This window comes from Mus musculus, chromosome 5, assembly GCF_000001635.26.
Source record: "Mus musculus strain C57BL/6J chromosome 5, GRCm38.p6 C57BL/6J".
Lineage (NCBI taxonomy): Eukaryota > Metazoa > Chordata > Mammalia > Rodentia > Muridae > Mus > Mus musculus.
In genome coordinates, this window is record NC_000071.6 from 126,674,844 (window position 1) to 126,688,780 (window position 13,937).

The following is a 13,937-nucleotide window of genomic DNA, read 5'->3' on the forward strand; positions in this document are numbered from 1 at the left end:
TTCATAGTCTGTGGTGAGAAATCTTGTATAATTCTGATAGGTCTGCCTTTATATATTACTTACCCTTTTTCTTTTACTGCTTTTAATATTTTATTTGTTTTTGTGCATTTGGTGTTTTGACTATTATGTGATGCAAGGCATTTCTTCTCTGGTCCAGTCTATTTGGAGTTCTGTAGGCCTCTTGTATGTTTATTGGCATCTCATTCTTTAGGTTAGGGAAGTTTTCTTCTATAATTTTGCTGAAGATATTTACTGGCCCTTTGCATTGGGAATCCTCGCTCTGTTCTATACCTATTATCCTTAGGCTTGGTCTTCTCATTGTGTCCTGGATTTTCTGGATGTTTTAGGTTAGGAGCTTTTGGCATTTTGTATTTTCTTTGACTGTTGTGTTAATGTTTTCTATGGTATCTTCTGCACCTAAGATTCTCTCTTCTATCTCTTGTATTCTGTTGGTGATGTTGGGTCTATGAATCCTGATCTCTTTCCTAGGTTTTCTAACTCCAGGGTTGTCTCCCTTTGTGATTTCTTTATTGACTCTATTTCCATTTTTAGATCCTGGATGGTTTTGTTCAATTCCTTCACCTGTTTGGTTGTATTTTCCTGTAATTCTTTAAGGGACTTTTATGTTTCCTCTTTAAGGGCTTCCACCTGTTTACCTATGTTCTCCTGTATTTCTTTAAAGGAGTTATTTATGTCCTTCTTAAAGTCTCCTATCATCATCATTATATGCAATTTTAAATCATAGTCTTCCTTTTCTGGTGTGTTGGGGAATTCAGGGCTCACTGTGGTAGGAGAAATGGGTTCTGGTGATGCCAAATAGCCTTGGTTTCTACTGCTTATGTTCTTGCCTTTACCCCTCGACATCTGGTTACCTCTGCTGTTAGCTGGTCTTGTTGTCTCTAACTGTATCTTGTCATTCTTGCAAGCCTGTGTGTCAGTACTCCTGAGAGACCAGTTCTCTCCAGGATGAATTTGGCTATGGAGAGCTGTGGCACAGAATCAGTCCCTGGGTGAAGACAGAAACCAGAAGGATCCTGTCCCCTGTTGTTCCTTGGTTCCTGTGTCCTGATGACTCTGGGCTGGTCCCACTTGGGCCAGGAATTTGAGCAGAAGTGGTGGTGTTACCCATGCTCACAGGTGTGCCAGCACTCCTGGGAGACCAGCTCTCTCCAGGCAGTATTTGGGTATGGAGCACTGTGGAACAGGATTTAAGAAGTTTTACTTCTTAAATCTGAGGTAGAACTGCCTACTCTGTTCCTTAGACTTTGTGCCCCAAGTGAAGAAAAAAACAAAACAAGTAAACAAAAAACATGAATTACTAAAAACAACTCCTACTTTACATTCAGCTGTTCATTTGACAAACACTCATGAGTCAATTAAAACATCCGGTGCTATAGCAACTCATTGTTAGAGGAATAAGATCTCTTAATTGAGAAAGCTTACAGGTAGAGTGTAGGGGTTACTTAGGCACAAGCTTAGTTAAGAAGCAAGTCAGAAGTTCTGGAAACAAATTGGCCTGGGGAAGCAGGTAACTAAGGAGAAATATGCATCCTTATAGACAGTAACTGGCATGCTGTGTGACTGAGCTAAAAGCATATTCCTACTGTCTAAAGGACTTTCTGTACCTTTTGACCCATATTTCCCATCTCTCCAGTCTCTGGAAAACCAAAAGTAAACATAGCTGACAGATACATAGATACCTGAGTGTGTCTGAGTGTGTCTGAGGGTGTTTCTGCCCATGCTTTCTGGCCATCTCCTTTGCCCCCAAAGTCACCTTGGATTCCAAGAATGGTGGGTCTGATCAATAAACATCTTGTGACAAGAGTCTAGACTGCCTTAGAAAACAGCATTGTTCTTATCTTGGCAAAGCCTCCTGGATCGATCTTGAGATTATGATCATCCCACATCGATTTGATCAAGACTTAATTAATTGCATGAGCCTCCCCGCTCCCCATCTACACCCCGAATCTATTCCTTCCTTATAGAACCTGGGAACTCACAGATGTGCCAATGAGAAGGCTAAGCTGACTCCATGACAGGCTTCAAATGGGCAGTTCAGGAAGCGAGGTCTAAGTCCAGTCCTCAGAAGCTGCCCTGCCACCTGGCCTGAGGCAAGGGCAATGGGTCAGCAGCAGCTTCCAGACCTCCTCAGCAACAGTTTCCAGCCCCTATATCCCAGTAGAAGTTCTGGAGTGTCCCTAGAGATAGAACAAGATAAAGGTCACCTACCCGGGAATTCCCCTCGTGTGCTTTAAATCAGGCCTGCAAGCATACTTGGCTCTCTATATCTTGGTAATGGGAGACACCAGCATGCTGGACTTCTGCAAAATAAAACACTCTTTGTGTTTACATACTATTTGAGTCTGGGGTATCATTCTTTGGCAAATCATGGATCCTTATACCTCCAAAGGGAGAGCTGAGGGTCAGTGTCTCCATGTCTTTCCCATTCTGATCAAAGACTCTTCATAAATTAATTGTTGCTTTCTCTGTTTGGTTTACTTGGCACTTGGCTAGACTTGAATTATTGAGGATCCCCTTCCCCAGCACCAGGCAACTGGCCCTAGTTTCCTGTAGCAATGACATATTAAACACACACACACAAACAATGTATGTGCCTGTACATGTTATGTGTGTGTATGTTATACATATTACATATGTCTATATTAAGGTACATAGAAATATCACATAATACTTCATAAATATGTAAAATACTTATCAGTTAAAATTAAGAACAAAATGAAGCGAAGGGGGACTGTTCTGATTCATTTTATTGCTGTGTTAAAGCACAGACTTTATTTCAATGGACTATTTAAGTCTGGGGTAACAGTCTATCAGTGAGGAAAGTCATGGCAGGAACTCAAGAAAGAATCAGGAACCATGGAGGTTCTTGTGCTGCTTTCTAGTTTACAGCTCATCACTTTCATTTACAGCTGGAGCCCATCTGCCTAGGGATGGTGCCACCCACAGTGGGCTAGACCCTTCCATATCAATGAATAATGATGAACCAACTCCCCCAAGACTTACCCACAGGCCAATCTAATTCAGTTAAGTCCTCCGTTAGCTATAGGTTCTCTTCTCAGATGACTCTAACCTGTCAATTAGACAGTTAAAGTGAACTGGGATAGGGAGATTTGAAGGATGTGAGTCATTTAACTCAGGGACAAGTGAGCTGGGACTAAGACCTTCAACAATGGTCATTGCATTTCTACTGAACACAGAAGAGTAGCCAACAATAGATGTGACCGTACACAGGACATTATCCTGCAGTCTCAAGAGGCACATTAGGCTGGAACGCCCTAGTGACAGGCTTTTGTGAAGTCAAGAACTTACAGGTTTGCACTTTTACTATATGAAACCACTGAACTTTAATAATGCTGTGAGCACACAATATCGTTCCCCTTTGTCTTCATAACACAGCACCATGGCAGCTCACTTGTTTGTTCAAGTGATTTAAAAGATGTATGCATATAATAAGTATTGTGTGTATCTGTGTATGTAAGTATATTGCCCTCAGAGACCAGAAGAGGGCAGAGGACTCCTGGGAGCAGGAATTACAGATGTTTGTGAGCTTTTCCACCTGGGTATGAGCTCAGAAGGAACTAGATTCTTCTAGAAGAGTGGTATAGGTTCTTAAGTATTTAGTCATCTTTGCATCCCCGTGGCAGCTAATTTAAAAAGAATACTTATGATCTAATTTGCTCAGTGACTCTGGAGTAGGAAAATGATTACTTACTACAGTTAGGTGCTTTCACGAATAATGATTTACATATTTTCCCTCTAAGGAGATTCTTAATAAACAATGGAAATATTTGTTATTTTATGCATGAGACCCTACACAGAGAACTTTGGAGTTTTTTTCCAAAGTGGGCACAGGGAGACTATTTGTTTTTAAATGGGTGTTTTAGCAATACATTTATGGTACTTTTTTTTTTTTGGTTTTGGTTTTGTTTGTTTTTTTTTGTTTTGTTTTGTTTTTTTCTCAAGATAGGGTTTCTCTGTATAGCCCTGGCTGTCCTGGAACTCGCTCTGTAGACCAGGCTGGCCTTGAACTCAGAAATCCACCTGCCTCTGCCTCCCGAGTGCTGGGATTAAAGGTGTGCGCCACCACACCCAGCTCATTTATGGTACTTTTAATGAAAGAATAGGAGACATGAAAATATTGCCATTGACACATGGGGACACAGCTTGTTTTACAGAGCTGTTACCAAGCATGAAGCTATGAGTTCAATCCCCAGTGAACCATGCATCCTCTAGGCTGATGTTTCCCCTGCCTGCTGTCATTTCTGCAGCCTGTCAGCTCTTCCAACTTGGGACTTTACCCAAAAAATGACCCAGTTGGTGTTTTCCAAATGAGTCAACTAAAAAAAGCAACCCACCCCTTTTTCTCAAAGTCTAAGAAGCCTTGAGAATTGTTAGGTTTGTAAAATACATAGGCACCCTCCTATCCCATGCTGCATGTCTTCACAATACCTATTTCAAAAGCAAAGGCAGTGTAAATACCTTGAGTTTCCTATATGATGTTTTGATTTGATTCAGTCCCAGATATTGTCATTCCCTCTTGCTGTGTATATTCCTAGAGGACCAAAATCTGGGGCTGGGTAACAATGGGGCAGGTCTTCCTTGCTGGGATTATAGATACTAGCCACTTGCATGTGAGTTAACCCTCCATGGGATGGAAAGGGGGGGTCCTTTCAATGCAGAACAAGAAATTGACTTATTTCTTTTGGTAGGTTGACCAAGTATGGTCCCACACTGGTGTGCATAGGTGCAGCACTAATTGGGTTTAAAAAGAAAAGATCTTGGCATTGGGAAGGTGTGTACATTTTGTGGTCTTGGAGAAGTTAGAGATGAGGGGAGGGTCAGATATTATCAAAATATATTATATCCAACAGTTCACTTTTAATTATCTTCAGCAATGCTTTTTGCTGGTTTGTAATTTCAGAACATGCTTGCTTGTCAAAACCCACAACTGTTCTGTAATCCAACTAAAACTAGGTTTTTTTGACAAAAAACAAAACAAAACAAAACTAAACTAAACTAAAGGAGAACATTCAGGGGCAAACCCCATGACACATCAGCTTATAGGATGAGCCTAATGTGAGCCCACATCCTCTTCCTCTCAGCTTGAGGTTTAGAATAAATCTAAATGTCTCCTCCACCCCACTGACTCTCTCACAGATCTTCTCTTCTTCCTTCAGAAGTTTGTTCCAAGGTTGGACTACAGATAAAGGTGTACCCAGGGCCTTGTCTGGCATGGAAATTCTGGTTCTTAAACCTCAACCATATTTCTGCCAGGCATGAAGAGAATCAGGAAAGCTGACTACACAAAACCCCTAGGATTTATAGAGAAGTGAAAAATAATCCAAATGTTTGTTTATCTAGGGTCCAGTTCTTGGGCTCAGTCACACTTCTCCTGAGCAACTTCTGCCTTGGAGCATTCTAGACACAAGTAGGGATTAAAGCAGTAAGACAGAAATCCCGACAGCTCCTGAGTCCTGCAGGGACCAGCCTCCTGCTGTTTCATCTCTGTTCTGGTTGCTTCTCAGACTCACTGGGAACCTGGGCTCTTGGCATCTTGTGCATCTGCCCTGTGCGTAGGATCCCTCCTCTTTGAAAACCTGGCGATGGAAGAGAGAACAAGTGAGAAGGAGGCACATCCCCTCCACCACTTCAGCTCACAGAGACATCTGTTCAGGTTCTACAGGCTCCTCTGCATTGAGAGGATGGTGAAATCAAGCCCTGTCCTCGAGATTGAAATATAGACACCACTGAGTGCTGGAGGGATCTACTACAGATAAACGAAAGCATCCGGATGTGCTTTTAGTGCTTTAAAAAAATGATAATGGGAGATATGGCTTAAAATTCTCATAGAAATAATGGGCAATCCATTTGAGGCTTTCAAAATCCAATTTGTGAAGTTTTGAGTGAGAAGATATATGTCTGCTGTTCTTATCCTGCAAAAAGTCTTTTTGACTATCTACATAAAAGTATTATATTAACAAAATGATTGCTACAAAGACACATCCCTCAGATGCCTAAAATGCTGCAAGAAGGGAGGTTTGCAACCAAACAAAAATGATGGCTGTGCAGAGGACAAGCACAGACAGGTGCTGAGGACATGATGTCGCCCCCCCCTCCCACCCTGCTGCCCTCAAATGGGAAAAGAAGGCATCTGTTAGGAGGCAAAATATCTTTGGAAATAGAGTTGACTTGGCATCCTCCCTTACGGTCAGGCTTGGCTATGTGTCTCAAGGCCAGGGACGTGTATGTGGACCTGTTTGATGAGGAGATTTAAACCTGGTGACTGAGAAAGAAGACTCATATGTGGTGAGGATGAGAGGGCAAGTCAAGTCACAGAAGCAGGGGTTGGCGGGGAGATGAAGCGGAAGGCTGGAGAGAAGGGTAAGGAAGGAAAGAGGGAAAGAGAGAAAATGAAAGAGGAAGGGAGGAGAGGAGGAGAAGGAAGGGGAGAGAAGGAGAGACATTACAGGGCAAATTGATGGCACGTGTTGTCTGTAATGATGGCTCCACCTTCCACAGCTCTTGCTTTAGTTTGATGATATGTCCGACAATCACTTCATCTTCCACTCTGCAATACTTGCATCATTTCAAATATTTTATGGGTTTACTAGAAAACCTGTCCATGTACTTACACATGTCTTTATTTCCTTAATGCCAACCTCCCAAAATTCCTTTGATTAAAAAGCACATTCCCCTGTTCCTTTTGAGATGAAATCTCACTACATCGCCCAACCAAATTAACCCCAAATTGGTTATCTCCCTACATCAGCATCTGAGCGCTTGGATCATAGGTGTGCACAGCCACTTCAGGTTCAGGCCATGTGTTTGTTTTTGATCAAATTTAGACTTTTCGATAACCAAGCAGATAACAACAGCAAAAGAGACAACCTCTCGATGACCATGTAACGCTGAGCCTCTCTCTTCCTGATATGCCAAGGGGCTAAATGGAGCCACTGAGGGTTAGAAGAGTGGCAGCAGGTTTGAGTTTCTAAAGAAATACAAAGGAAAGCGAGGGAGTACCAATGACATAAAATAAAGAGAAAACTAAACAAACAAACAAACAAAACAGAATAAAAAAGAGTAAGAGGAGACAGGAGGGATACGAAGGCAGAGAGCAGGGGAGCAGCTTATACCTGAGTGAATCAGACCTAGTGTAGGCTAACCTAATAAAATACACTTCTTTGGATATATCTGTATATATAGGAGTTGGGTGTATGTGCATATGGGTCTGTCATGTGCCTCCCCAACCCATTCCTCGGGGCCTATTCATTTTGTTTTATATTTTGGCTTTTCAATATTATTTCTCTCTACCATCACGGACATACACATGAGCTAAACAAGGATGATGCCATTAGACATGCCAAAATGGACAGGGAGGCCTTGGATGTGCCAATCCTGCACAGAGAACGGCTGGCAAATAAGGAATGCTGAGTGGGAGAAATAGCTTTCACCAGGCAAAAGCACACATCAATTGGTTGCTCAATACCAGATGGTCAGCCCTAAAAATGTACACATATAAGCAACATAAGCCGGCTGGTGGTGGCGCACGCGTTGGGAGGCAGAGCCAGGCAGACTTCTGAGTTCAAGGCCAGCCTGGAACAAAATGAGTGCCAGGACAGCCAGGGCTACACAGAGAAACCCTGTCTCGAAAACAAAACAAAACAAAACAAAACAAAAACAAACAAAACAAACAACAACAAAAAAAAAACAAAACAAAAAAACCAAGCAACATTAAACAGACCTGACTTGTTCTTTTAAAACAATGTCTGTCTTTGGCCTGAAGCTCACTGAATACCCCAGACTCAGTACCTGGAATCTGCCTGTCCCCCACTTCCCAGTACTGGAATTACAAGTATAAGCATGACTTCTTTTATGTGAGGTCTGGGCTTTGCATTCAAGTGGTCACGCGTGCATGCCGAGTACCTCGCTGACTGAGTTATCTCCTCAGCTCTCTCCAACTCTAAATATTTTAAAGGAAAATGAGATTAAAGAATAAGAATAAAGAAAAAAAAATCCCATGCGTCTAAAGGTACACGTGGCCGCTGGCTCCAGTTAATCAGACTGTGTCCTCAGCCACAGGGAGAAGGGACCAGCCCTTCATGGCTTTCTTTGTACCGTACATAGAACACTGCAAGGGTGGGTACCCAACAAGGAGATTAAGTATATGCGATCAAAGAAAGACTGTGAGTCTTGTGACATATACCTACAGAATAGAAACTTGGACATGTTGATTCTCAATTATCTTCGGAATAATAAGACATCATCGGGTTCCCCTATGGACGGCAGCTTTGTTCAGACCTGTAGTCACAGGTCTTCCCTTAATTTACATTTGTTTTGCCCTTGGTCTATGGAGTGTGAACACTCTGACTGGCAGCAGTAAAAGATGTCTCTCAGCACAAAGCAGCTTTAATCTTCCACACAACTTTAATTTTATCTTCCCCATTTAATGCTCATCAGTAAATATGGCTAAGTAAAGACTTGAGCTCAAACACTACAACCCCACTGAAAAATCCAGCTGAGTTGAGACAAAGGACGTGCTGGTTTGGCTAAACTCAGCAAGCTGTGCGGTTCAGTTACAAAGGTGCTCCTCAACTATTGGATTATCCCAAAACCCATCCAAAGAAAATGCTTTGCAGAAGAGACTTCTATTTAGTTCACTGAAGTATGAAGGATCTTGTAGGACAAAAATAAGGTCATCAACCACCTTGGCTTGGCTCTGGGACCTTATGCCGTCCATTGTGGGATGAAGAATCATAAACATTCTCTTGTCCCTCTAGGCTTCGTACTGTATCCAAGTTTGCAGAGGGGTCAATGACTGAAATTGCTACAGTGGCCAGGAAGGCATGTGGGTGCCTTACGTGTTAAGTCATATCTTTAAATAATCATCAAAAAAAATCATGTAAATGTGTGTTTGCTGTGTAAGCAAATCAGAACAATTGTAATTACTAGTCACATTATTTCAGTCATATCGTGTATACAGCTTGTGTAATGCACTCAAACTTTCAATAACGTCTTCAGACTTTTGACCTTAGTTTTAGGAGTTTTTAGCCGTAGACATAGAAATCCTTTTTTTCCACAAACATGGCCACTGAACCCCATCCTCTTCATTTCCTGCATCGTTGTAATGTCTTTGGGGTTGTCAGAGATGGTCAGATTCAGTGTGGGGCAACCACAGTGTGGTGCATCTGACATCACAGGAGAGCTACCTAATCCTGAATCTCAATGGTATTCGGAGGTGGAGACATTGATAGGATCCAAGACCATAGAGTCCAGTCCTTGAGAATGGGATCTGTACCTCAGTTAAAAGGAGGCATGAGACAACCTAACATAGTTAAAGAAACTCAAATTCCAGTCCCAGCCTGGACCTGTTAGTGAAGACACTGAAAAAGGAACCATCTTGTACTGAAAGTCAACTATAGCTCCACTTTGTGCAGGAGAAGTGGGCTTTTTGCACAACAAGCTGGTGCTCTGTGAAGGATTCTTTTTGCTTATCTTTGTCTCACGGGTCCTACCTTCTGTTCTTTGCACCTCACGGGACCCTGGGTGTGCATTTTACCCATTCCTTGCATGAAGTTTCCACATCAGCTTGTTCGAATTAAATTTAATTTGCCATTATGGGTTTGTGTCTGTTAGCCAAATGGGGGCCATCACGGTTGAGTGAATGTTCTCAGACAGACGCGAGACTGCCTCATCTTGGATACTACATTCAGTCGAAGAGAAGAATCCTTACTGGCAGTGTTTATATGCTCAGCAAACATCCTCAAAGTGGCCCTCTGGGAGCACGTATCGACTTAGTCACTAGCTTTACAACCCCAGAGCAGAAAGTGACCAGAGTCTGCTTTTTACCATTGCTTATAAATTAACTTCAGGACTTGAGATGCCTTCTCTTTTAGGGACAGGAAATAAATATATTTTAATTTGTTAACACCCCTGGGAAGCGCAGATCCTTACAACTAAGTCCCAGACTTCAGTTCCTCCATCTTGGTCCTCTCTTGCTATCATTAAGCTGGACCCCAAGCCAGAGCTCAATCCACCTGGTCCTTACTGTACCATGAGGCAGGCATCAAGCAACTAGAGAGCTTTCTCTCTAAGCTAAACACATTTTCCTGAGACTAGAGTTATTGTTCTGAGGCTAGAGTGTTCTCTGCTCATAGCCTGCTTTTGTTTTCCTGTTGGTGGGTTATTTATCTCTAACTTTGAGTGGCAGGAGATCTATAGCAGTAGGAGAAAATGGGAGAAAAAAAATAAGGAAAACATCTTCAGGCATTGCTCTGCTCACCTTTTTATTTCACCTGACAAATCACAAAAGCAAAAGAATGGTAACATTTCTGTTTAAAAAAAAAAAAAAAAAACATCACACAGCTCTAGAGTCTCCCACCTCGGCAATTTTCATGGATGCTTAGTTTGCTCTCATGTATCTCTCACCAATTCGTTGTGTCATAGATTTCTCAAGGATATATATATATATATGAAAAATCTTAGGTAACATAAATGCATTGGGTTGCCAACCTTTGTTGAAACCCAGAGGATTGTCAGCTGAGACGCTTACCTCTCAGACAATTTAATCCAAACAAAATATAGATCTTCACTCCCAGAGTCGCTGAACTATAATAGAAAAGCTGTCAAAGCAATTTTGAAAACCTGCTCAAAATTTGTATTTACTTCCCTTCATTGACACAGAGAAATGCTCAGATCCGATTTCTGCCATTCAGCGTAGAGGGTGCGGAAAAACGGCTTCCCTCCATCCAAGCACGTCCACTGGTTTCTCAGCATCACCCAGCATTTGGTCCCGATGGTGGACAATAGAACCCCTCAGTACAGCCAGTGTGCTGGGACAGAGAGCCTGCTGCCCTTGGACCCCGATACTCTAAAATGATGGGAAAAGACAAAAGCAGTGGCCAAGGTCCAAAGTCAGGGCTGGTGAGATGACTCAGTGGGTGGAGGCACTTGTACATAGGCCCAAGGATAAGCCTGATCCTGAGATCCTACAATGTGCAGAGAGAGAATCAACTCCTGAGGGTTGTCTCCTAACCTCCACACCCACACTATAGACACCTGAAACAGTCACTAAACAAACAAACAAACAAACAAACATGTTAAGTCTAATTTCCTTCCCTTTTTAAATCATCAGATCCACACAGCGTACTGTAACACTGTCAAGAAGACACTAGAGAACGCTAAATGCATTTGCCATGCTATGTAACCATCACCGTGAAATAATTCTAGAATCTTTCATCATGTTCTACATATTCCTGCTCTTGACTAACTTTGCCCCATTTCTCCCCAGCCCCTAGTTCCTTGTCAGTCACAGACCTGGTTTCTGTTATCATGGATTTTCCTGTTCTATTTTTCTTTCTGTGGCTGTAATAAAATAATCCTACTAAAAACAACTTAGAGGAGGAAAAGATTTATTTGGTTCATTCTCTCAGGTCACAGTCAATCACTGAGGGGGCAGAAATATGAACACAAGCGTGGCTTAGTGTCCCACACAGCATTACCTCTCACCAAGGAGCAGCCTAAGAGCCTAAGAGCAAAGTGGAACCAAGAAGGACACTGTTTATTGACACACAGGCAGGATAATACATCACACACACACATGCATACACACACACACACACACACACACACACACACACACACATATATACATGCATATATTTCAGGGTCATCAGCCTAGGGATGGTGCTGCCCAGAGTGGGCTGGCCCCTCATATGTTAACTAACAATCAAGATCAAGACAGTCTCCCAAAGACATGCCCACAGGCCAATCTGAGCTAGGCAATTTATCTGTTGAGGCTTTCCTTGGTAGAGACTTTCTGAGACTCTAGTCTGTGCCAAATTAATAGTTAAAGAAGACCAGCACACCTTTTCTGGAGAGTTCACATTAACAGGCTGACATAGTAGGGTCTTTGTGACTGGTGTCATTATTGTAGTACAGTGTTTAGTAGTGCTGCTCATTTTGTGTTGGTGCTACTTTTCTCCATGGAATGTGGAATGTACCTGCAAAACACACACACACACACACACACACACACACACAATCTTATTCCTAGGAACTAGAGTGGCAGGCAGTTGTAAACAACCCCAACTTGGGTAGCAAGAACTAAACTTGGGTCCTCTATAAGAGCCATAATAAATGACATGACATCTTTGAATAGACTTATCAATGATATCTACTTAAAGATAGAATGTCTGTAGAAGGGAAGAGATAAATAAAACAGAAAGAGGGAGAGATGGGTAAAGAACATTTAATATGATCAAAGTGTATTATATACTTCAAAGAAGATATATCTGTGAAGTTTGGCACTGTATATAAAATTAACACATACCAATACAATGGTTTGTAATAAAAAATATTTTTAAATTGTACTACTGGAAATACACATTATATAACTGACACAAACATATCATTTTTAAAAAAAAAAAGTCTGAAAGATAAGAATTAGCAAAGACTGGGGCTAGAGAGATGGCTCAGAGTTTAAAAGCACTAGTTCTTGCAGAGAACCTATGTTGGGAACAAAATATAAAAAGGGGGGTCCTGGGGTCTTAGGGCAGAATGGAAGGAAAAAGATGCTCACACCCCGCCAGAGTTTCCCTATTCTCCGCTCAGTCAGGCGAGGGAGGGCTGCTATCTACCCTATTCACTCATCCCTGGGTGGGCATTCCTCTATCCCACTCTTCAGGGGGTGGTCAAGGGACAGCCCTGCCTTGGGACCCCTCCGGAGGTACTTTGCTAAAGCCACCAGGGTTGTGGGAGAGAGGGAAGAGGGAAGACGTTCCCAACACTGACCAGAGTGCGCAGTGGAACTTGAAGGAGCAGAGCAGAGACTATGGTTTTAGAGCTTTATTATAGAAATGCAGGGGAAAGAGAGAAGGTAGAAAGGAGGGAGAGAGAGAGAGAGAGAGAGAGAGAGAGAGAGAGAGAGAGAAGAGGAAAGAAGAAGACAAAGAGAAAGGGAAGAGGAGAGAGAAGTGAGAGAAGAGAGAGGTGAGAAGACAAAGAAATAAGAGAGCGAGGTGCGGGCTGAGCACCCCTTTTTATGGTCTTCACTGTTGCTAGGTAACTGGGGAGGAGTTTAGCCTGAAGGTTCAGAAGCTTGGGCCATTGCTTATGTGACTACTGACCATGCTTCTCTTGTGGGGACTGTGGGAGGTGGTACCTTAGGCAGGGGCCGGAGTTCCAGGAGCATGAGGGAACGCCTACTGTGTCATGTAGGTGAATTATGACCATCCCATCAGGGTTCAGACCTCAGCTCGACTGGAGACCAGCCTGCAAATTCTCCACAGACCTGGGTTTAATCCCCAGCATCCAAAGAGTGGCTCACCACCATCTCTAACTCCAGTTCTAGGGCTCTGGCAACCTCCTCTGGGCTTTGTGGCATCGTGGCACACACAGACATACATGCAGGTAAAAACATCCATACACACAAAATAAAAGACAAATCTTTAAAAAAAATTCATATACATAAAACCATGAAAGAATATTTTTTAGTATAATCAGAGACATAGAGGAGAAAATTATATGTTGAATCCAGGTTAATTTTTAAGGCAAAATCAATGGGAAAGTTAAAAATTGCTACAGCACATTTCTCACCCTTTGATGTAATGACTTGTTCTTGAACAAAAGTTTAGAGGTGTTGAAAAAATAATTATTTATTAATAAAATCCTGGTGGTTGGTTTGCTGCTACCCACTACAATTTTTAAGTTTCCAAATGAAATACACACACACACACACACACACACACACACACACACACACACACACACACGAGAGGGAGAGAGAGACAGACAAACAGACAGACAGACAGACAGAGACAGAAAGAGAGAGAGAGAGACAGAGAAAGAAGACAGAGACACAGAGAGAGACAGAAAGAGAGACAGAGAGACAGACAGAGACACAGAGAGAGAGACAGACA